This window comes from Schistocerca serialis, chromosome 9 (assembly GCF_023864345.2).
Source record: "Schistocerca serialis cubense isolate TAMUIC-IGC-003099 chromosome 9, iqSchSeri2.2, whole genome shotgun sequence".
NCBI lineage: Eukaryota > Metazoa > Arthropoda > Insecta > Orthoptera > Acrididae > Schistocerca > Schistocerca serialis.
Genome location: NC_064646.1, coordinates 445,626,512 through 445,642,742, shown reverse-complemented (window position 1 = coordinate 445,642,742; position 16,231 = coordinate 445,626,512). Strand labels below are relative to the sequence as shown.

Here is a 16,231-nt window from a genome sequence, read left to right as displayed (position 1 = left end):
TTCTTAGCAGCTGTCTCTGACAGCAACAGGAGGCTAGGTTTGAGATGTATCAGCTATTTGAGTAACATAATTGTGCATTCGAGACGCTAGCTGCGTCTTCCTCGGTAGTATAGTGGTTAGTATCCCCGCCTGTCACGCGGGAGACCGGGGTTCGATTCCCCGCCGGGGAGGCACATCCGATTTTTAATTGCTGCTCTATCACTCGCCGAACTTAGTGTAGGACGTTTGCGGCTACTAGCACCATATCTCTCGCACACAGGCATGTGTGTACAGCGCATCCTCGGTAGTATAGTGGTTAGTATCCCCGCCTGTCACGCGGGAGACCGGGGTTCGATTCCCCGCCGGGGAGATGCGATTTTTATCTCACAAACCTGTTCGAGTGTTGCGCGTATGGGGGTCGTAAGAGCATAAACTTTGCGATCGTGGAGTGTAGTTGGTGCGAAATCTTAAAAAATGCTACATCTTAGGAAGTGGTTCTCGCATTCTTCACACTTCAGAATTACGGGGTTTGCTGTTAACGCTGAATCAAAGCACCCCAGCCGACGCTGTGGGCGTAATAATCGAGCTCGACACAGTCCGCAAAAGAAATAATTTTAGCAGAGCGTGGCTTCGATCCACGGACGTCTGGGTTATGGGCCCAGCACGCTTCCACTGCGCCACTCTGCTGGCTGGGGTTGCGCCGGCTCTGCGCCACGTGACGTGGGACACTTGGAAAGTGTTGTCTGCGTCGCTTTCACACGCCTGTATTTAATTGCGTATCATCTCCTACAGCTCTCAGCTTGACTTGTCTCGACTTTGCTCGACTGACGCTACGCTGACGCTTGCAGGCAGCGATATTTACCACGATCGACTCGACATGCAGCTGCGAGATGCGCAGGAGCAACAAAGCACTCCACGATGCGGCGACATACGAAATCCACTGGCCAGCTACGCGTCGGCAACTAACAAAATGCCGACCCTGCCAGGATTCGAACCTGGAATCTTCTGATCCGTAGTCAGACGCGTTATCCGTTGCGCCACAGGGCCAGTGGCAGCATTTCTTTCTACGAGACAAGTGCAATTCGCTAAGAAACGTGTTCTCCATGGCTGAGCAAGCTCCCAAGGAAGGTACCTCTCGTCCAGCTGCGTGGCCGCAGTGCGCCTGCAGAGCTTAGAGCTTGCCACGCATCTGCTCTCGCTGTTCGACAGGTAGCAGAAGGCAAGGCGCGCGTTTTCCCGCGTTTTCTCGACGACCAGAGCCGGTTGATGTGCATGTAAGCGTAGCATATGAAACAAGAATAGCACGAAGCATTGGTAGTCAGGTGCCAAAGTCGCAGTATGGCATCAGGTGGCGATCGTATGTTTCTGTGGCCACCACTGGTTTGCAGCAAAGTGAATACCGCTAACTGAGAGCACTGTGTTGTAGCCCCAGTGGCGCAATTGGTTAGCGCACGGTACTTATAAGGCAGTAGCCGTGAGCAATGCCGGGGTTGTGAGTTCGAGCCTCACCTGGGGCATACTTTTAATTCTTAGCAGCTGTCTCTGACAGCAACAGGAGGCTAGGTTTGAGATGTATCAGCTATTTGAGTAACATAATTGTGCATTCGAGACGCTAGCTGCGTCTTCCTCGGTAGTATAGTGGTTAGTATCCCCGCCTGTCACGCGGGAGACCGGGGTTCGATTCCCCGCCGGGGAGGCACATCCGATTTTTAATTGCTGCTCTATCACTCGCCGAACTTAGTGTAGGACGTTTGCGGCTACTAGCACCATATCTCTCGCACACAGGCATGTGTGTACAGCGCATCCTCGGTAGTATAGTGGTTAGTATCCCCGCCTGTCACGCGGGAGACCGGGGTTCGATTCCCCGCCGGGGAGATGCGATTTTTATCTCACAAACCTGTTCGAGTGTTGCGCGTATGGGGGTCGTAAGAGCATAAACTTTGCGATCGTGGAGTGTAGTTGGTGCGAAATCTTAAAAAATGCTACATCTGAGGAAGTGGTTCTCGCATTCTTCACACTTCAGAATTACGGGGTTTGCTGTTAACGCTGAATCAAAGCACCCCAGCCGACGCTGTGGGCGTAATAATCGAGCTCGACACAGTCCGCAAAAGAAATAATTTTAGCAGAGCGTGGTTTCGATCCACGGACGTCTGGGTTATGGGCCCAGCACGCTTCCACTGCGCCACTCTGCTGGCTGGGGTTGCGCCGGCTCTGCGCCACGTGACGTGGGACACTTGGAAAGTGTTGTCTGCGTCGCTTTCACACGCCTGTATTTAATTGCGTATCATCTCCTACAGCTCTCAGCTTGACTTGTCTCGACTTTGCTCGACTGACGCTACGCTGACGCTTGCAGGCAGCGATATTTACCACGATCGACTCGACATGCAGCTGCGAGATGCACAGGAGCAACAAAGCACTCCACGATGCGGCGACATACGAAATCCACTGGCCAGCTACGCGTCGGCAACTAACAAAATGCCGACCCTGCCAGGATTCGAACCTGGAATCTTCTGATCCGTAGTCACACGCGTTATCCGTTGCGCCACAGGGCCAGTGGCAGCATTTCTTTCTACGAGACAAGTGCAATTCGCTAAGAAACGTGTTCTCCATGGCTGAGCAAGCTCCCAAGGAAGGTACCTCTCGTCCAGCTGCGTGGCCGCAGTGCGCCTGCAGAGCTTAGAGCTTGCCACGCATCTGCTCTCGCTGTTCGACAGGTATCAGAAGGCAAGGCGCGCGTTTTCCCGCGTTTTCTCGACGACCAGAGCCGGTTGATGTGCATGTAAGCGTAGCATATGAAACAAGAATAGCACGAAGCATTGGTAGTCAGGTGCCAAAGTCGCAGTATGGCATCAGGTGGCGATCGTATGTTTCTGTGGCCACCACTGGTTTGCAGCAAAGTGAATACCGCTAACTGAGAGCACTGTGTTGTAGCCCCAGTGGCGCAATTGGTTAGCGCACGGTACTTATAAGGCAGTAGCCGTGAGCAATGCCGGGGTTGTGAGTTCGAGCCTCACCTGGGGCATACTTTTAATTCTTAGCAGCTGTCTCTGACAGCAACAGGAGGCTAGGTTTGAGATGTATCAGCTATTTGAGTAACATAATTGTGCATTCGAGACGCTAGCTGCGTCTTCCTCGGTAGTATAGTGGTTAGTATCCCCGCCTGTCACGCGGGAGACCGGGGTTCGATTCCCCGCCGGGGAGGCACATCCGATTTTTAATTGCTGCTCTATCACTCGCCGAACTTAGTGTAGGACGTTTGCGGCTACTAGCACCATATCTCTCGCACACAGGCATGTGTGTACAGCGCATCCTCGGTAGTATAGTGGTTAGTATCCCCGCCTGTCACGCGGGAGACCGGGGTTCGATTCCCCGCCGGGGAGTTGCGATTTTTATCTCACAAACCTGTTCGAGTGTTGCGCGTATGGGGGTCGTAAGAGCATAAACTTTGCGATCGTGGAGTGTAGTTGGTGCGAAATCTTAAAAAATGCTACATCTTAGGAAGTGGTTCTCGCATTCTTCACACTTCAGAATTACGGGGTTTGCTGTTAACGCTGAATCAAAGCACCCCAGCCGACGCTGTGGGCGTAATAATCGAGCTCGACACAGTCCGCAAAAGAAATAATTTTAGCAGAGCGTGGTTTCGATCCACGGACGTCTGGGTTATGGGCCCAGCACGCTTCCACTGCGCCACTCTGCTGGCTGGGGTTGCGCCGGCTCTGCGCCACGTGACGTGGGACACTTGGAAAGTGTTGTCTGCGTCGCTTTCACACGCCTGTATTTAATTGCGTATCATCTCCTACAGCTCTCAGCTTGACTTGTCTCGACTGACGCTACGCTGACGCCTGCAGGCAGCGATATTTACCACGATCGACTCGACATGAAGCTGCGAGATGCACAGGAGCAACAAAGCACTCCACGATGCGGCGACATACGAAATCCACTGGCCAGCTACGCGTCGGCAACTAACAAAATGCCGACACTGCCAGGATTCGAACCTGGAATCTTCTGATCCGTAGTCAGACGCGTTATCCGTTGCGCCACAGGGCCAGTGGCAGCATTTCTTTCTACGAGACAAGTGCAATTCGCTAAGAAACGTGTTCTCCATGGCTGAGCAAGCTCCCAAGGAAGGTACCTCTCGTCCAGCTGCGTGGCCGCAGTGCGCCTGCAGAGCTTAGAGCTTGCCACGCATCTGCTCTCGCTGTTCGACAGGTAGCAGAAGGCAAGGCGCGCGTTTTCCCGCGTTTTCTCGACGACCAGAGCCGGTTGATGTGCATGTAAGCGTAGCATATGAAACAAGAATAGCACGAAGCATTGGTAGTCAGGTGCCAAAGTCGCAGTATGGCATCAGGTGGCGATCGTATGTTTCTGTGGCCACCACTGGTTTGCAGCAAAGTGAATACCGCTAACTGAGAGCACTGTGTTGTAGCCCCAGTGGCGCAATTGGTTAGCGCACGGTACTTATAAGGCAGTAGCCGTGAGCAATGCCGGGGTTGTGAGTTCGAGCCTCACCTGGGGCATACTTTTAATTCTCAGCAGCTGTCTCTGACAGCAACAGGAGGCTATGTTTGAGATGTATCAGCTATTTGAGTAACATAATTGTGCATTCGAGACGATAGCTGCGTCTTCCTCGGTAGTATAGTGGTTAGTATCCCCGCCTGTCACGCGGGAGACCGGGGTTCGATTCCCCGCCGGGGAGGCACATCCGATTTTTAATTGCTGCTCTATCACTCGCCGAACTTAGTGTAGGACGTTTGCGGCTACTAGCACCATATCTCTCGCACACAGGCATGTGTGTACAGCGCATCCTCGGTGGTATAGTGGTTAGTATCCCCGCCTGTCACGCGGAAGACCGGGGTTCGATTCCCCGCCGGGGAGATGCGATTTTTATCTCACAAACCTGTTCGAGTGTTGCGCGTATGGGGGTCGTAAGAGCATAAACTTTGCGATCGTGGAGTGTAGTTGGTGCGAAATCTTAAAAAATGCTACATCTTAGGAAGTGGTTCTCGCATTCTTCACACTTCAGAATTACGGGGTTTGCTGTTAACGCTGAATCAAAGCACCCCAGCCGACGCTGTGGGCGTAATAATCGAGCTCGACACAGTCCGCAAAAGAAATAATTTTAGCAGAGCGTGGTTTCGATCCACGGACGTCTGGGTTATGGGCCCAGCACGCTTCCACTGCGCCACTCTGCTGGCTGGGGTTGCGCCGGCTCTGCGCCACGTGACGTGGGACACTTGGAAAGTGTTGTCTGCGTCGCTTTCACACGCCTGTATTTAATTGCGTATCATCTCCTACAGCTCTCAGCTTGACTTGTCTCGACTTTGCTCGACTGACGCTACGCTGACGCTTGCAGGCAGCGATATTTACCACGATCGACTCGACATGCAGCTGCGAGATGCACAGGAGCAACAAAGCACTCCACGATGCGGCGACATACGAAATCCACTGGCCAGCTACGCGTCGGCAACTAACAAAATGCCGACCCTGCCAGGATTCGAACCTGGAATCTTCTGATCCGTAGTCAGACGCGTTATCCGTTGCGCCACAGGGCCAGTGGCAGCATTTCTTTCTACGAGACAAGTGCAATTCGCTAAGAAACGTGTTCTCCATGGCTGAGCAAGCTCCCAAGGAAGGTACCTCTCGTCCAGCTGCGTGGCCGCAGTGCGCCTGCAGAGCTTAGAGCTTGCCACGCATCTGCTCTCGCTGTTCGACAGGTAGCAGAAGGCAAGGCGCGCGTTTTCCCGCGTTTTCTCGACGACCAGAGCCGGTTGATGTGCATGTAAGCGTAGCATATGAAACAAGAATAGCACGAAGCATTGGTAGTCAGGTGCCAAAGTCGCAGTATGGCATCAGGTGGCGATCGTATGTTTCTGTGGCCACCACTGGTTTGCAGCAAAGTGAATACCGCTAACTGAGAGCACTGTGTTGTAGCCCCAGTGGCGCAATTGGTTAGCGCACGGTACTTATAAGGCAGTAGCCGTGAGCAATGCCGGGGTTGTGAGTTCGAGCCTCACCTGGGGCATACTTTTAATTCTTAGCAGCTGTCTCTGACAGCAACAGGAGGCTAGGTTTGAGATGTATCAGCTATTTGAGTAACACAATTGTGCATTCGAGACGCTAGCTGCGTCTTCCTCGGTAGTATGGTGGTTAGTATCCCCGCCTGTCACGCGGGAGACCGGGGTTCGATTCCCCGCCGGGGAGATGCGATTTTTATCTCACAAACCTGTTCGAGTGTTGCGCGTATGGGGGTCGTAAGAGCATAAACTTTGCGATCGTGGAGTGTAGTTGGTGCGAAATCTTAAAAAATGCTACATCTTAGGAAGTGGTTCTCGCATTCTTCACACTTCAGAATTACGGGGTTTGCTGTTAACGCTGAATCAAAGCACCCCAGCCGACGCTGTGGGCGTAATAATCGAGCTCGACACAGTCCGCAAAAGAAATAATTTTAGCAGAGCGTGGTTTCGATCCACGGACGTCTGGGTTATGGGCCCAGCACGCTTCCACTGCGCCACTCTGCTGGCTGGGGTTGCGCCGGCTCTGCGCCACGTGACGTGGGACACTTGGAAAGTGTTGTCTGCGTCGCTTTCACACGCCTGTATTTAATTGCGTATCATCTCCTACAGCTCTCAGCTTGACTTGTCTCGACTTTGCTCGACTGACGCTACGCTGACGCTTGCAGGCAGCGATATTTACCACGATCGACTCGACATGCAGCTGCGAGATGCACAGGAGCAACAAAGCACTCCACGATGCGGCGACATACGAAATCCACTGGCCAGCTACGCGTCGGCAACTAACAAAATGCCGACCCTGCCAGGATTCGAACCTGGAATCTTCTGATCCGTAGTCAGACGCGTTATCCGTTGCGCCACAGGGCCAGTGGCAGCATTTCTTTCTACGAGACAAGTGCAATTCGCTAAGAAACGTGTTCTCCATGGCTGAGCAAGCTCCCAAGGAAGGTACCTCTCGTCCAGCTGCGTGGCCGCAGTGCGCCTGCAGAGCTTAGAGCTTGCCACGCATCTGCTCTCGCTGTTCGACAGGTAGCAGAAGGCAAGGCGCGCGTTTTCCCGCGTTTTCTCGACGACCAGAGCCGGTTGATGTGCATGTAAGCGTAGCATATGAAACAAGAATAGCACGAAGCATTGGTAGTCAGGTGCCAAAGTCGCAGTATGGCATCAGGTGGCGATCGTATGTTTCTGTGGCCACCACTGGTTTGCAGCAAAGTGAATACCGCTAACTGAGAGCACTGTGTTGTAGCCCCAGTGGCGCAATTGGTTAGCGCACGGTACTTATAAGGCAGTAGCCGTGAGCAATGCCGGGGTTGTGAGTTCGAGCCTCACCTGGGGCATACTTTTAATTCTTAGCAGCTGTCTCTGACAGCAACAGGAGGCTAGGTTTGAGATGTATCAGCTATTTGAGTAACATAATTGTGCATTCGAGACGCTAGCTGCGTCTTCCTCGGTAGTATAGTGGTTAGTATCCCCGCCTGTCACGCGGGAGACCGGGGTTCGATTCCCCGCCGGGGAGGCACATCCGATTTTTAATTGCTGCTCTATCACTCGCCGAACTTAGTGTAGGACGTTTGCGGCTACTAGCACCATATCTCTCGCACACAGGCATGTGTGTACAGCGCATCCTCGGTAGTATAGTGGTTAGTATCCCCGCCTGTCACGCGGGAGACCGGGGTTCGATTCCCCGCCGGGGAGATGCGATTTTTATCTCACAAACCTGTTCGAGTGTTGCGCGTATGGGGGTCGTAAGAGCATAAACTTTGCGATCGTGGAGTGTAGTTGGTGCGAAATCTTAAAAAATGCTACATCTGAGGAAGTGGTTCTCGCATTCTTCACACTTCAGAATTACGGGGTTTGCTGTTAACGCTGAATCAAAGCACCCCAGCCGACGCTGTGGGCGTAATAATCGAGCTCGACACAGTCCGCAAAAGAAATAATTTTAGCAGAGCGTGGTTTCGATCCACGGACGTCTGGGTTATGGGCCCAGCACGCTTCCACTGCGCCACTCTGCTGGCTGGGGTTGCGCCGGCTCTGCGCCACGTGACGTGGGACACTTGGAAAGTGTTGTCTGCGTCGCTTTCACACGCCTGTATTTAATTGCGTATCATCTCCTACAGCTCTCAGCTTGACTTGTCTCGACTTTGCTCGACTGACGCTACGCTGACGCTTGCAGGCAGCGATATTTACCACGATCGACTCGACATGCAGCTGCGAGATGCACAGGAGCAACAAAGCACTCCACGATGCGGCGACATACGAAATCCACTGGCCAGCTACGCGTCGGCAACTAACAAAATGCCGACCCTGCCAGGATTCGAACCTGGAATCTTCTGATCCGTAGTCACACGCGTTATCCGTTGCGCCACAGGGCCAGTGGCAGCATTTCTTTCTACGAGACAAGTGCAATTCGCTAAGAAACGTGTTCTCCATGGCTGAGCAAGCTCCCAAGGAAGGTACCTCTCGTCCAGCTGCGTGGCCGCAGTGCGCCTGCAGAGCTTAGAGCTTGCCACGCATCTGCTCTCGCTGTTCGACAGGTATCAGAAGGCAAGGCGCGCGTTTTCCCGCGTTTTCTCGACGACCAGAGCCGGTTGATGTGCATGTAAGCGTAGCATATGAAACAAGAATAGCACGAAGCATTGGTAGTCAGGTGCCAAAGTCGCAGTATGGCATCAGGTGGCGATCGTATGTTTCTGTGGCCACCACTGGTTTGCAGCAAAGTGAATACCGCTAACTGAGAGCACTGTGTTGTAGCCCCAGTGGCGCAATTGGTTAGCGCACGGTACTTATAAGGCAGTAGCCGTGAGCAATGCCGGGGTTGTGAGTTCGAGCCTCACCTGGGGCATACTTTTAATTCTTAGCAGCTGTCTCTGACAGCAACAGGAGGCTAGGTTTGAGATGTATCAGCTATTTGAGTAACATAATTGTGCATTCGAGACGCTAGCTGCGTCTTCCTCGGTAGTATAGTGGTTAGTATCCCCGCCTGTCACGCGGGAGACCGGGGTTCGATTCCCCGCCGGGGAGGCACATCCGATTTTTAATTGCTGCTCTATCACTCGCCGAACTTAGTGTAGGACGTTTGCGGCTACTAGCACCATATCTCTCGCACACAGGCATGTGTGTACAGCGCATCCTCGGTAGTATAGTGGTTAGTATCCCCGCCTGTCACGCGGGAGACCGGGGTTCGATTCCCCGCCGGGGAGTTGCGATTTTTATCTCACAAACCTGTTCGAGTGTTGCGCGTATGGGGGTCGTAAGAGCATAAACTTTGCGATCGTGGAGTGTAGTTGGTGCGAAATCTTAAAAAATGCTACATCTTAGGAAGTGGTTCTCGCATTCTTCACACTTCAGAATTACGGGGTTTGCTGTTAACGCTGAATCAAAGCACCCCAGCCGACGCTGTGGGCGTAATAATCGAGCTCGACACAGTCCGCAAAAGAAATAATTTTAGCAGAGCGTGGTTTCGATCCACGGACGTCTGGGTTATGGGCCCAGCACGCTTCCACTGCGCCACTCTGCTGGCTGGGGTTGCGCCGGCTCTGCGCCACGTGACGTGGGACACTTGGAAAGTGTTGTCTGCGTCGCTTTCACACGCCTGTATTTAATTGCGTATCATCTCCTACAGCTCTCAGCTTGACTTGTCTCGACTGACGCTACGCTGACGCCTGCAGGCAGCGATATTTACCACGATCGACTCGACATGAAGCTGCGAGATGCACAGGAGCAACAAAGCACTCCACGATGCGGCGACATACGAAATCCACTGGCCAGCTACGCGTCGGCAACTAACAAAATGCCGACACTGCCAGGATTCGAACCTGGAATCTTCTGATCCGTAGTCAGACGCGTTATCCGTTGCGCCACAGGGCCAGTGGCAGCATTTCTTTCTACGAGACAAGTGCAATTCGCTAAGAAACGTGTTCTCCATGGCTGAGCAAGCTCCCAAGGAAGGTACCTCTCGTCCAGCTGCGTGGCCGCAGTGCGCCTGCAGAGCTTAGAGCTTGCCACGCATCTGCTCTCGCTGTTCGACAGGTAGCAGAAGGCAAGGCGCGCGTTTTCCCGCGTTTTCTCGACGACCAGAGCCGGTTGATGTGCATGTAAGCGTAGCATATGAAACAAGAATAGCACGAAGCATTGGTAGTCAGGTGCCAAAGTCGCAGTATGGCATCAGGTGGCGATCGTATGTTTCTGTGGCCACCACTGGTTTGCAGCAAAGTGAATACCGCTAACTGAGAGCACTGTGTTGTAGCCCCAGTGGCGCAATTGGTTAGCGCACGGTACTTATAAGGCAGTAGCCGTGAGCAATGCCGGGGTTGTGAGTTCGAGCCTCACCTGGGGCATACTTTTAATTCTCAGCAGCTGTCTCTGACAGCAACAGGAGGCTATGTTTGAGATGTATCAGCTATTTGAGTAACATAATTGTGCATTCGAGACGATAGCTGCGTCTTCCTCGGTAGTATAGTGGTTAGTATCCCCGCCTGTCACGCGGGAGACCGGGGTTCGATTCCCCGCCGGGGAGGCACATCCGATTTTTAATTGCTGCTCTATCACTCGCCGAACTTAGTGTAGGACGTTTGCGGCTACTAGCACCATATCTCTCGCACACAGGCATGTGTGTACAGCGCATCCTCGGTGGTATAGTGGTTAGTATCCCCGCCTGTCACGCGGAAGACCGGGGTTCGATTCCCCGCCGGGGAGATGCGATTTTTATCTCACAAACCTGTTCGAGTGTTGCGCGTATGGGGGTCGTAAGAGCATAAACTTTGCGATCGTGGAGTGTAGTTGGTGCGAAATCTTAAAAAATGCTACATCTTAGGAAGTGGTTCTCGCATTCTTCACACTTCAGAATTACGGGGTTTGCTGTTAACGCTGAATCAAAGCACCCCAGCCGACGCTGTGGGCGTAATAATCGAGCTCGACACAGTCCGCAAAAGAAATAATTTTAGCAGAGCGTGGTTTCGATCCACGGACGTCTGGGTTATGGGCCCAGCACGCTTCCACTGCGCCACTCTGCTGGCTGGGGTTGCGCCGGCTCTGCGCCACGTGACGTGGGACACTTGGAAAGTGTTGTCTGCGTCGCTTTCACACGCCTGTATTTAATTGCGTATCATCTCCTACAGCTCTCAGCTTGACTTGTCTCGACTGACGCTACGCTGACGCCTGCAGGCAGCGATATTTACCACGATCGACTCGACATGAAGCTGCGAGATGCACAGGAGCAACAAAGCACTCCACGATGCGGCGACATACGAAATCCACTGGCCAGCTACGCGTCGGCAACTAACAAAATGCCGACACTGCCAGGATTCGAACCTGGAATCTTCTGATCCGTAGTCAGACGCGTTATCCGTTGCGCCACAGGGCCAGTGGCAGCATTTCTTTCTACGAGACAAGTGCAATTCGCTAAGAAACGTGTTCTCCATGGCTGAGCAAGCTCCCAAGGAAGGTACCTCTCGTCCAGCTGCGTGGCCGCAGTGCGCCTGCAGAGCTTAGAGCTTGCCACGCATCTGCTCTCGCTGTTCGACAGGTAGCAGAAGGCAAGGCGCGCGTTTTCCCGCGTTTTCTCGACGACCAGAGCCGGTTGATGTGCATGTAAGCGTAGCATATGAAACAAGAATAGCACGAAGCATTGGTAGTCAGGTGCCAAAGTCGCAGTATGGCATCAGGTGGCGATCGTATGTTTCTGTGGCCACCACTGGTTTGCAGCAAAGTGAATACCGCTAACTGAGAGCACTGTGTTGTAGCCCCAGTGGCGCAATTGGTTAGCGCACGGTACTTATAAGGCAGTAGCCGTGAGCAATGCCGGGGTTGTGAGTTCGAGCCTCACCTGGGGCATACTTTTAATTCTCAGCAGCTGTCTCTGACAGCAACAGGAGGCTATGTTTGAGATGTATCAGCTATTTGAGTAACATAATTGTGCATTCGAGACGATAGCTGCGTCTTCCTCGGTAGTATAGTGGTTAGTATCCCCGCCTGTCACGCGGGAGACCGGGGTTCGATTCCCCGCCGGGGAGGCACATCCGATTTTTAATTGCTGCTCTATCACTCGCCGAACTTAGTGTAGGACGTTTGCGGCTACTAGCACCATATCTCTCGCACACAGGCATGTGTGTACAGCGCATCCTCGGTGGTATAGTGGTTAGTATCCCCGCCTGTCACGCGGAAGACCGGGGTTCGATTCCACGCCGGGGAGATGCGATTTTTATCTCACAAACCTGTTCGAGTGTTGCGCGTATGGGGGTCGTAAGAGCATAAACTTTGCGATCGTGGAGTGTAGTTGGTGCGAAATCTTAAAAAATGCTACATCTTAGGAAGTGGTTCTCGCATTCTTCACACTTCAGAATTACGGGGTTTGCTGTTAACGCTGAATCAAAGCACCCCAGCCGACGCTGTGGGCGTAATAATCGAGCTCGACACAGTCCGCAAAAGAAATAATTTTAGCAGAGCGTGGTTTCGATCCACGGACGTCTGGGTTATGGGCCCAGCACGCTTCCACTGCGCCACTCTGCTGGCTGGGGTTGCGCCGGCTCTGCGCCACGTGACGTGGGACACTTGGAAAGTGTTGTCTGCGTCGCTTTCACACGCCTGTATTTAATTGCGTATCATCTCCTACAGCTCTCAGCTTGACTTGTCTCGACTTTGCTCGACTGACGCTACGCTGACGCTTGCAGGCAGCGATATTTACCACGATCGACTCGACATGCAGCTGCGAGATGCACAGGAGCAACAAAGCACTCCACGATGCGGCGACATACGAAATCCACTGGCCAGCTACGCGTCGGCAACTAACAAAATGCCGACCCTGCCAGGATTCGAACCTGGAATCTTCTGATCCGTAGTCAGACGCGTTATCCGTTGCGCCACAGGGCCAGTGGCAGCATTTCTTTCTACGAGACAAGTGCAATTCGCTAAGAAACGTGTTCTCCATGGCTGAGCAAGCTCCCAAGGAAGGTACCTCTCGTCCAGCTGCGTGGCCGCAGTGCGCCTGCAGAGCTTAGAGCTTGCCACGCATCTGCTCTCGCTGTTCGACAGGTAGCAGAAGGCAAGGCGCGCGTTTTCCCGCGTTTTCTCGACGACCAGAGCCGGTTGATGTGCATGTAAGCGTAGCATATGAAACAAGAATAGCACGAAGCATTGGTAGTCAGGTGCCAAAGTCGCAGTATGGCATCAGGTGGCGATCGTATGTTTCTGTGGCCACCACTGGTTTGCAGCAAAGTGAATACCGCTAACTGAGAGCACTGTGTTGTAGCCCCAGTGGCGCAATTGGTTAGCGCACGGTACTTATAAGGCAGTAGCCGTGAGCAATGCCGGGGTTGTGAGTTCGAGCCTCACCTGGGGCATACTTTTAATTCTTAGCAGCTGTCTCTGACAGCAACAGGAGGCTAGGTTTGAGATGTATCAGCTATTTGAGTAACACAATTGTGCATTCGAGACGCTAGCTGCGTCTTCCTCGGTAGTATGGTGGTTAGTATCCCCGCCTGTCACGCGGGAGACCGGGGTTCGATTCCCCGCCGGGGAGATGCGATTTTTATCTCACAAACCTGTTCGAGTGTTGCGCGTATGGGGGTCGTAAGAGCATAAACTTTGCGATCGTGGAGTGTAGTTGGTGCGAAATCTTAAAAAATGCTACATCTTAGGAAGTGGTTCTCGCATTCTTCACACTTCAGAATTACGGGGTTTGCTGTTAACGCTGAATCAAAGCACCCCAGCCGACGCTGTGGGCGTAATAATCGAGCTCGACACAGTCCGCAAAAGAAATAATTTTAGCAGAGCGTGGTTTCGATCCACGGACGTCTGGGTTATGGGCCCAGCACGCTTCCACTGCGCCACTCTGCTGGCTGGGGTTGCGCCGGCTCTGCGCCACGTGACGTGGGACACTTGGAAAGTGTTGTCTGCGTCGCTTTCACACGCCTGTATTTAATTGCGTATCATCTCCTACAGCTCTCAGCTTGACTTGTCTCGACTTTGCTCGACTGACGCTACGCTGACGCTTGCAGGCAGCGATATTTACCACGATCGACTCGACATGCAGCTGCGAGATGCACAGGAGCAACAAAGCACTCCACGATGCGGCGACATACGAAATCCACTGGCCAGCTACGCGTCGGCAACTAACAAAATGCCGACCCTGCCAGGATTCGAACCTGGAATCTTCTGATCCGTAGTCAGACGGGTTATCCGTTGCGCCACAGGGCCAGTGGCAGCATTTCTTTCTACGAGACAAGTGCAATTCGCTAAGAAACGTGTTCTCCATGGCTGAGCAAGCTCCCAAGGAAGGTACCTCTCGTCCAGCTGCGTGGCCGCAGTGCGCCTGCAGAGCTTAGAGCTTGCCACGCATCTGCTCTCGCTGTTCGACAGGTATCAGAAGGCAAGGCGCGCGTTTTCCCGCGTTTTCTCGACGACCAGAGCCGGTTGATGTGCATGTAAGCGTAGCATATGAAACAAGAATAGCACGAAGCATTGGTAGTCAGGTGCCAAAGTCGCAGTATGGCATCAGGTGGCGATCGTATGTTTCTGTGGCCACCACTGGTTTGCAGCAAAGTGAATACCGCTAACTGAGAGCACTGTGTTGTAGCCCCAGTGGCGCAATTGGTTAGCGCACGGTACTTATAAGGCAGTAGCCGTGAGCAGTGCCGGGGTTGTGAGTTCGAGCCTCACCTGGGGCATACTTTTAATTCTTAGCAGCTGTCTCTGACAGCAACAGGAGGCTAGGTTTGAGATGTATCAGCTATTTGAGTAACATAATTGTGCATTCGAGACGCTAGCTGCGTCTTCCTCGGTAGTATAGTGGTTAGTATCCCCGCCTGTCACGCGGGAGACCGGGGTTCGATTCCCCGCCGGGGAGGCACATCCGATTTTTAATTGCTGCTCTATCACTCGCCGAACTTAGTGTAGGACGTTTGCGGCTACTAGCACCATATCTCTCGCACACAGGCATGTGTGTACAGCGCATCCTCGGTAGTATAGTGGTTAGTATCCCCGCCTGTCACGCGGGAGACCGGGGTTCGATTCCCCGCCGGGGAGATGCGATTTTTATCTCACAAACCTGTTCGAGTGTTGCGCGTATGGGGGTCGTAAGAGCATAAACTTTGCGATCGTGGAGTGTAGTTGGTGCGAAATCTTAAAAAATGCTACATCTTAGGAAGTGGTTCTCGCATTCTTCACACTTCAGAATTACGGGGTTTGCTGTTAACGCTGAATCAAAGCACCCCAGCCGACGCTGTGGGCGTAATAATCGAGCTCGACACAGTCCGCAAAAGAAATAATTTTAGCAGAGCGTGGTTTCGATCCACGGACGTCTGGGTTATGGGCCCAGCACGCTTCCACTGCGCCACTCTGCTGGCTGGGGTTGCGCCGGCTCTGCGCCACGTGACGTGGGACACTTGGAAAGTGTTGTCTGCGTCGCTTTCACACGCCTGTATTTAATTGCGTATCATCTCCTACAGCTCTCAGCTTGACTTGTCTCGACTGACGCTACGCTGACGCCTGCAGGCAGCGATATTTACCACGATCGACTCGACATGAAGCTGCGAGATGCACAGGAGCAACAAAGCACTCCACGATGCGGCGACATACGAAATCCACTGGCCAGCTACGCGTCGGCAACTAACAAAATGCCGACACTGCCAGGATTCGAACCTGGAATCTTCTGATCCGTAGTCAGACGCGTTATCCGTTGCGCCACAGGGCCAGTGGCAGCATTTCTTTCTACGAGACAAGTGCAATTCGCTAAGAAACGTGTTCTCCATGGCTGAGCAAGCTCCCAAGGAAGGTACCTCTCGTCCAGCTGCGTGGCCGCAGTGCGCCTGCAGAGCTTAGAGCTTGCCACGCATCTGCTCTCGCTGTTCGACAGGTAGCAGAAGGCAAGGCGCGCGTTTTCCCGCGTTTTCTCGACGACCAGAGCCGGTTGATGTGCATGTAAGCGTAGCATATGAAACAAGAATAGCACGAAGCATTGGTAGTCAGGTGCCAAAGTCGCAGTATGGCATCAGGTGGCGATCGTATGTTTCTGTGGCCACCACTGGTTTGCAGCAAAGTGAATACCGCTAACTGAGAGCACTGTGTTGTAGCCCCAGTGGCCATTCTGGCTTTCGCCGTCGCCGCGGTCGGACGTGCTTGTTGCTTGCTCCGCACACGCTTGCGCAATCGCCGGTGTTTTGTGTTTACGTACAGCTGTCTGTGCATTTTCGTAGTGTTATTGCATTTGGTGGTCCTGATAAGTGTTTGTGAAGTGTTATTGTCCA

The 16,231-nt window shown here is 53.1% G+C and overlaps 51 non-coding genes across 51 annotated transcripts; 29 read left to right on the top strand and 22 right to left on the bottom strand.

Annotated features, from left to right (window-relative positions):
• Window positions 1–98: 98 nt before the first annotated feature.
• Window positions 99–170, top strand: Trnad-guc (transfer RNA aspartic acid (anticodon GUC)). The gene has a single exon. It is a non-coding gene; the product is annotated as a tRNA-Asp (tRNA).
• Window positions 171–277: 107 nt separating this feature from the next.
• On the top strand, window positions 278–349 carry Trnad-guc (transfer RNA aspartic acid (anticodon GUC)). The gene has a single exon. It is a non-coding gene; the product is annotated as a tRNA-Asp (tRNA).
• A 245-nt stretch (window positions 350–594) lies between these two features.
• On the bottom strand, window positions 595–666 carry Trnam-cau (transfer RNA methionine (anticodon CAU)). Its single transcript has one exon. It is a non-coding gene; the product is annotated as a tRNA-Met (tRNA).
• A 287-nt stretch (window positions 667–953) lies between these two features.
• On the bottom strand, window positions 954–1,026 carry Trnar-acg (transfer RNA arginine (anticodon ACG)). Its single transcript has one exon. It is a non-coding gene; the product is annotated as a tRNA-Arg (tRNA).
• A 378-nt stretch (window positions 1,027–1,404) lies between these two features.
• Trnai-uau (transfer RNA isoleucine (anticodon UAU)) lies at window positions 1,405–1,496 on the top strand. The gene is given in 2 exon segments: window positions 1,405–1,442; window positions 1,461–1,496. It is a non-coding gene; the product is annotated as a tRNA-Ile (tRNA).
• Window positions 1,497–1,603: 107 nt separating this feature from the next.
• On the top strand, window positions 1,604–1,675 carry Trnad-guc (transfer RNA aspartic acid (anticodon GUC)). Its single transcript has one exon. It is a non-coding gene; the product is annotated as a tRNA-Asp (tRNA).
• Window positions 1,676–1,782: 107 nt separating this feature from the next.
• On the top strand, window positions 1,783–1,854 carry Trnad-guc (transfer RNA aspartic acid (anticodon GUC)). The gene has a single exon. It is a non-coding gene; the product is annotated as a tRNA-Asp (tRNA).
• Window positions 1,855–2,099: 245 nt separating this feature from the next.
• Trnam-cau (transfer RNA methionine (anticodon CAU)) lies at window positions 2,100–2,171 on the bottom strand. The gene has a single exon. It is a non-coding gene; the product is annotated as a tRNA-Met (tRNA).
• A 287-nt stretch (window positions 2,172–2,458) lies between these two features.
• On the bottom strand, window positions 2,459–2,531 carry Trnar-acg (transfer RNA arginine (anticodon ACG)). The gene has a single exon. It is a non-coding gene; the product is annotated as a tRNA-Arg (tRNA).
• A 378-nt stretch (window positions 2,532–2,909) lies between these two features.
• Trnai-uau (transfer RNA isoleucine (anticodon UAU)) lies at window positions 2,910–3,001 on the top strand. The gene is given in 2 exon segments: window positions 2,910–2,947; window positions 2,966–3,001. It is a non-coding gene; the product is annotated as a tRNA-Ile (tRNA).
• A 107-nt stretch (window positions 3,002–3,108) lies between these two features.
• Trnad-guc (transfer RNA aspartic acid (anticodon GUC)) lies at window positions 3,109–3,180 on the top strand. The gene has a single exon. It is a non-coding gene; the product is annotated as a tRNA-Asp (tRNA).
• Window positions 3,181–3,287: 107 nt separating this feature from the next.
• On the top strand, window positions 3,288–3,359 carry Trnad-guc (transfer RNA aspartic acid (anticodon GUC)). Its single transcript has one exon. It is a non-coding gene; the product is annotated as a tRNA-Asp (tRNA).
• Window positions 3,360–3,604: 245 nt separating this feature from the next.
• On the bottom strand, window positions 3,605–3,676 carry Trnam-cau (transfer RNA methionine (anticodon CAU)). Its single transcript has one exon. It is a non-coding gene; the product is annotated as a tRNA-Met (tRNA).
• A 277-nt stretch (window positions 3,677–3,953) lies between these two features.
• On the bottom strand, window positions 3,954–4,026 carry Trnar-acg (transfer RNA arginine (anticodon ACG)). The gene has a single exon. It is a non-coding gene; the product is annotated as a tRNA-Arg (tRNA).
• A 378-nt stretch (window positions 4,027–4,404) lies between these two features.
• On the top strand, window positions 4,405–4,496 carry Trnai-uau (transfer RNA isoleucine (anticodon UAU)). The gene is given in 2 exon segments: window positions 4,405–4,442; window positions 4,461–4,496. It is a non-coding gene; the product is annotated as a tRNA-Ile (tRNA).
• Window positions 4,497–4,603: 107 nt separating this feature from the next.
• Trnad-guc (transfer RNA aspartic acid (anticodon GUC)) lies at window positions 4,604–4,675 on the top strand. The gene has a single exon. It is a non-coding gene; the product is annotated as a tRNA-Asp (tRNA).
• A 107-nt stretch (window positions 4,676–4,782) lies between these two features.
• Trnad-guc (transfer RNA aspartic acid (anticodon GUC)) lies at window positions 4,783–4,854 on the top strand. The gene has a single exon. It is a non-coding gene; the product is annotated as a tRNA-Asp (tRNA).
• A 245-nt stretch (window positions 4,855–5,099) lies between these two features.
• On the bottom strand, window positions 5,100–5,171 carry Trnam-cau (transfer RNA methionine (anticodon CAU)). Its single transcript has one exon. It is a non-coding gene; the product is annotated as a tRNA-Met (tRNA).
• Window positions 5,172–5,458: 287 nt separating this feature from the next.
• Trnar-acg (transfer RNA arginine (anticodon ACG)) lies at window positions 5,459–5,531 on the bottom strand. The gene has a single exon. It is a non-coding gene; the product is annotated as a tRNA-Arg (tRNA).
• Window positions 5,532–5,909: 378 nt separating this feature from the next.
• On the top strand, window positions 5,910–6,001 carry Trnai-uau (transfer RNA isoleucine (anticodon UAU)). The gene is given in 2 exon segments: window positions 5,910–5,947; window positions 5,966–6,001. It is a non-coding gene; the product is annotated as a tRNA-Ile (tRNA).
• Window positions 6,002–6,108: 107 nt separating this feature from the next.
• Trnad-guc (transfer RNA aspartic acid (anticodon GUC)) lies at window positions 6,109–6,180 on the top strand. Its single transcript has one exon. It is a non-coding gene; the product is annotated as a tRNA-Asp (tRNA).
• Window positions 6,181–6,425: 245 nt separating this feature from the next.
• On the bottom strand, window positions 6,426–6,497 carry Trnam-cau (transfer RNA methionine (anticodon CAU)). The gene has a single exon. It is a non-coding gene; the product is annotated as a tRNA-Met (tRNA).
• A 287-nt stretch (window positions 6,498–6,784) lies between these two features.
• Window positions 6,785–6,857, bottom strand: Trnar-acg (transfer RNA arginine (anticodon ACG)). Its single transcript has one exon. It is a non-coding gene; the product is annotated as a tRNA-Arg (tRNA).
• Window positions 6,858–7,235: 378 nt separating this feature from the next.
• Trnai-uau (transfer RNA isoleucine (anticodon UAU)) lies at window positions 7,236–7,327 on the top strand. The gene is given in 2 exon segments: window positions 7,236–7,273; window positions 7,292–7,327. It is a non-coding gene; the product is annotated as a tRNA-Ile (tRNA).
• A 107-nt stretch (window positions 7,328–7,434) lies between these two features.
• Window positions 7,435–7,506, top strand: Trnad-guc (transfer RNA aspartic acid (anticodon GUC)). Its single transcript has one exon. It is a non-coding gene; the product is annotated as a tRNA-Asp (tRNA).
• Window positions 7,507–7,613: 107 nt separating this feature from the next.
• Trnad-guc (transfer RNA aspartic acid (anticodon GUC)) lies at window positions 7,614–7,685 on the top strand. Its single transcript has one exon. It is a non-coding gene; the product is annotated as a tRNA-Asp (tRNA).
• Window positions 7,686–7,930: 245 nt separating this feature from the next.
• Window positions 7,931–8,002, bottom strand: Trnam-cau (transfer RNA methionine (anticodon CAU)). Its single transcript has one exon. It is a non-coding gene; the product is annotated as a tRNA-Met (tRNA).
• Window positions 8,003–8,289: 287 nt separating this feature from the next.
• Trnar-acg (transfer RNA arginine (anticodon ACG)) lies at window positions 8,290–8,362 on the bottom strand. The gene has a single exon. It is a non-coding gene; the product is annotated as a tRNA-Arg (tRNA).
• Window positions 8,363–8,740: 378 nt separating this feature from the next.
• Window positions 8,741–8,832, top strand: Trnai-uau (transfer RNA isoleucine (anticodon UAU)). Its single transcript is given in 2 exon segments — window positions 8,741–8,778; window positions 8,797–8,832. It is a non-coding gene; the product is annotated as a tRNA-Ile (tRNA).
• A 107-nt stretch (window positions 8,833–8,939) lies between these two features.
• On the top strand, window positions 8,940–9,011 carry Trnad-guc (transfer RNA aspartic acid (anticodon GUC)). Its single transcript has one exon. It is a non-coding gene; the product is annotated as a tRNA-Asp (tRNA).
• Window positions 9,012–9,118: 107 nt separating this feature from the next.
• Window positions 9,119–9,190, top strand: Trnad-guc (transfer RNA aspartic acid (anticodon GUC)). Its single transcript has one exon. It is a non-coding gene; the product is annotated as a tRNA-Asp (tRNA).
• A 245-nt stretch (window positions 9,191–9,435) lies between these two features.
• On the bottom strand, window positions 9,436–9,507 carry Trnam-cau (transfer RNA methionine (anticodon CAU)). Its single transcript has one exon. It is a non-coding gene; the product is annotated as a tRNA-Met (tRNA).
• Window positions 9,508–9,784: 277 nt separating this feature from the next.
• On the bottom strand, window positions 9,785–9,857 carry Trnar-acg (transfer RNA arginine (anticodon ACG)). Its single transcript has one exon. It is a non-coding gene; the product is annotated as a tRNA-Arg (tRNA).
• A 378-nt stretch (window positions 9,858–10,235) lies between these two features.
• Window positions 10,236–10,327, top strand: Trnai-uau (transfer RNA isoleucine (anticodon UAU)). Its single transcript is given in 2 exon segments — window positions 10,236–10,273; window positions 10,292–10,327. It is a non-coding gene; the product is annotated as a tRNA-Ile (tRNA).
• A 107-nt stretch (window positions 10,328–10,434) lies between these two features.
• Window positions 10,435–10,506, top strand: Trnad-guc (transfer RNA aspartic acid (anticodon GUC)). The gene has a single exon. It is a non-coding gene; the product is annotated as a tRNA-Asp (tRNA).
• A 107-nt stretch (window positions 10,507–10,613) lies between these two features.
• Window positions 10,614–10,685, top strand: Trnad-guc (transfer RNA aspartic acid (anticodon GUC)). Its single transcript has one exon. It is a non-coding gene; the product is annotated as a tRNA-Asp (tRNA).
• A 245-nt stretch (window positions 10,686–10,930) lies between these two features.
• Trnam-cau (transfer RNA methionine (anticodon CAU)) lies at window positions 10,931–11,002 on the bottom strand. Its single transcript has one exon. It is a non-coding gene; the product is annotated as a tRNA-Met (tRNA).
• Window positions 11,003–11,279: 277 nt separating this feature from the next.
• On the bottom strand, window positions 11,280–11,352 carry Trnar-acg (transfer RNA arginine (anticodon ACG)). The gene has a single exon. It is a non-coding gene; the product is annotated as a tRNA-Arg (tRNA).
• A 378-nt stretch (window positions 11,353–11,730) lies between these two features.
• Trnai-uau (transfer RNA isoleucine (anticodon UAU)) lies at window positions 11,731–11,822 on the top strand. The gene is given in 2 exon segments: window positions 11,731–11,768; window positions 11,787–11,822. It is a non-coding gene; the product is annotated as a tRNA-Ile (tRNA).
• A 107-nt stretch (window positions 11,823–11,929) lies between these two features.
• Window positions 11,930–12,001, top strand: Trnad-guc (transfer RNA aspartic acid (anticodon GUC)). The gene has a single exon. It is a non-coding gene; the product is annotated as a tRNA-Asp (tRNA).
• Window positions 12,002–12,425: 424 nt separating this feature from the next.
• Window positions 12,426–12,497, bottom strand: Trnam-cau (transfer RNA methionine (anticodon CAU)). The gene has a single exon. It is a non-coding gene; the product is annotated as a tRNA-Met (tRNA).
• Window positions 12,498–12,784: 287 nt separating this feature from the next.
• Window positions 12,785–12,857, bottom strand: Trnar-acg (transfer RNA arginine (anticodon ACG)). The gene has a single exon. It is a non-coding gene; the product is annotated as a tRNA-Arg (tRNA).
• A 378-nt stretch (window positions 12,858–13,235) lies between these two features.
• Window positions 13,236–13,327, top strand: Trnai-uau (transfer RNA isoleucine (anticodon UAU)). The gene is given in 2 exon segments: window positions 13,236–13,273; window positions 13,292–13,327. It is a non-coding gene; the product is annotated as a tRNA-Ile (tRNA).
• Window positions 13,328–13,434: 107 nt separating this feature from the next.
• Window positions 13,435–13,506, top strand: Trnad-guc (transfer RNA aspartic acid (anticodon GUC)). The gene has a single exon. It is a non-coding gene; the product is annotated as a tRNA-Asp (tRNA).
• A 245-nt stretch (window positions 13,507–13,751) lies between these two features.
• Window positions 13,752–13,823, bottom strand: Trnam-cau (transfer RNA methionine (anticodon CAU)). Its single transcript has one exon. It is a non-coding gene; the product is annotated as a tRNA-Met (tRNA).
• A 287-nt stretch (window positions 13,824–14,110) lies between these two features.
• Trnar-acg (transfer RNA arginine (anticodon ACG)) lies at window positions 14,111–14,183 on the bottom strand. The gene has a single exon. It is a non-coding gene; the product is annotated as a tRNA-Arg (tRNA).
• Window positions 14,184–14,561: 378 nt separating this feature from the next.
• Window positions 14,562–14,653, top strand: Trnai-uau (transfer RNA isoleucine (anticodon UAU)). Its single transcript is given in 2 exon segments — window positions 14,562–14,599; window positions 14,618–14,653. It is a non-coding gene; the product is annotated as a tRNA-Ile (tRNA).
• A 107-nt stretch (window positions 14,654–14,760) lies between these two features.
• Trnad-guc (transfer RNA aspartic acid (anticodon GUC)) lies at window positions 14,761–14,832 on the top strand. The gene has a single exon. It is a non-coding gene; the product is annotated as a tRNA-Asp (tRNA).
• A 107-nt stretch (window positions 14,833–14,939) lies between these two features.
• On the top strand, window positions 14,940–15,011 carry Trnad-guc (transfer RNA aspartic acid (anticodon GUC)). The gene has a single exon. It is a non-coding gene; the product is annotated as a tRNA-Asp (tRNA).
• Window positions 15,012–15,256: 245 nt separating this feature from the next.
• Trnam-cau (transfer RNA methionine (anticodon CAU)) lies at window positions 15,257–15,328 on the bottom strand. The gene has a single exon. It is a non-coding gene; the product is annotated as a tRNA-Met (tRNA).
• A 277-nt stretch (window positions 15,329–15,605) lies between these two features.
• Window positions 15,606–15,678, bottom strand: Trnar-acg (transfer RNA arginine (anticodon ACG)). The gene has a single exon. It is a non-coding gene; the product is annotated as a tRNA-Arg (tRNA).
• Window positions 15,679–16,231: the final 553 nt, after the last annotated feature.